This window comes from Otolemur garnettii, unplaced genomic scaffold (genome assembly GCF_000181295.1).
Source record: "Otolemur garnettii isolate 467f Iridium unplaced genomic scaffold, OtoGar3 scaffold04932, whole genome shotgun sequence".
NCBI lineage: Eukaryota > Metazoa > Chordata > Mammalia > Primates > Galagidae > Otolemur > Otolemur garnettii.
In genome coordinates this window covers 1-1,321 of record NW_003857327.1, presented here as the reverse complement: position 1 = coordinate 1,321, position 1,321 = coordinate 1, and the positions used below count along the sequence as shown (strand labels likewise).

Below are 1,321 nucleotides of genomic sequence, written 5' to 3'. Positions count from 1 at the left end.
TTAATTGGGAAAAGCTGAAAATAGTTTTAGTTTACTCAATATCACATGCTAGAAGAAAAGTTTGCATGAGAAAACACTGAAGAGGTAATTTTTTTGATCCAGATTTCACAAACTCATGCTGCAAAACGGGTCCCCACAGCTTCCTCTAGAGTTATAACTGCTCTTCATTGCTTGTTGGCTGCCTGTGAAAATTTGATTGAAAAAAGTTAAATGTTCCTACAAAACTAGTCGTACCCACCCATGCTGTACTGCCCGCTGTAGGCAGCCCCGTAGCAGCCACTGACTGACTGGCTCTCCAACCCACTGTAAGTGGCCTGGGCTGCTGACACGCCATGCCTTGCATCACCTGGCTGCTGTATGCTGCACTGCTGGCCCCTGTTGTTGAATTCAAGAAGAGCTCTATGAATCTGTGCTGCATGTTAGTCCTGTCTTTCGACATTGTTGCCACAGCCTCTTCGTGAGTGGCAAACTCTACATCTGCTTGGCTGGTCACTCTTCCATCTGGGCCAATCTCGATATGCATTCTCACAGGGTTGAGTGGAGAGAAGAAGTTGTAAATGTCATTCTCACGTCTCTATGTATGGCAGCCCCTTCATGTGGTGCAGTGCCCAGTGGTGCTCTGCACTGCAAACTCACCATCTCCATATCTGTGGTCATACATCCCAGAGAGACAGTAGCTGAGGTCTCTTCCAAATAGGTCAGTGGTGAAGCCGTAGCCATCGCTGAGGCTTCTGTACTTTTTATAGCCACTGTAGCCTTCACTGTAGGCACCAGGCTACATCCTATCCAGGCCGGCTTGCTTCTACCAATGTATCTCCTAACTGTGCCAGGGCAGTCACAGGGCCCTGGCCGCTGCACAGACAAGAACTTTAGAGGGAGATCAGAGTATGACCTAACTTCCTCCTGACTGCTCTTGAACACTTCTATATATCTGTGCCCTATCCTCTCCTTGTGCTTCCCCAGAGCCTTCTCAGCTAACTCCTGGGAGGCAGACTGTACAAAAGCTTCCCCTGTTATCTTGCCCTCAGGGTCCACAGGTAATGTGATCCCGTTTGGCATGATTTCCAACCGTGAGAAGAACTGGACAATTTCTTCCTTTGTGAATCCAAATGGGAGTCCTCGATGTCCGACGAAGCCATCGTTGGCGCTGTCAGCACTCTTGGGACCACTGTGCTTCAACACACAATCCATCTTGGTTCTGTGGGACTTGAACACCTCAATGTACCGGTGTCCCATGCTTTCCCTGTCTTTTTTCAGGGCCATTTTTACATCATCTTCTGATTCAAGTTCAACAAAAGCCTCACCACTCTGCCTGCCCTCT

General features: G+C 48.4%; 1 pseudogene across 1 annotated transcript; it reads right to left on the bottom strand.

Annotated features, from left to right (window-relative positions):
- Window positions 1–8: 8 nt before the first annotated feature.
- Window positions 9–1,315, bottom strand: LOC100947553 (annotated as a pseudogene). Its single transcript, XR_002771575.1, has one exon. The product of XR_002771575.1 is annotated as a heterogeneous nuclear ribonucleoprotein F-like (transcript).
- Window positions 1,316–1,321: the final 6 nt, after the last annotated feature.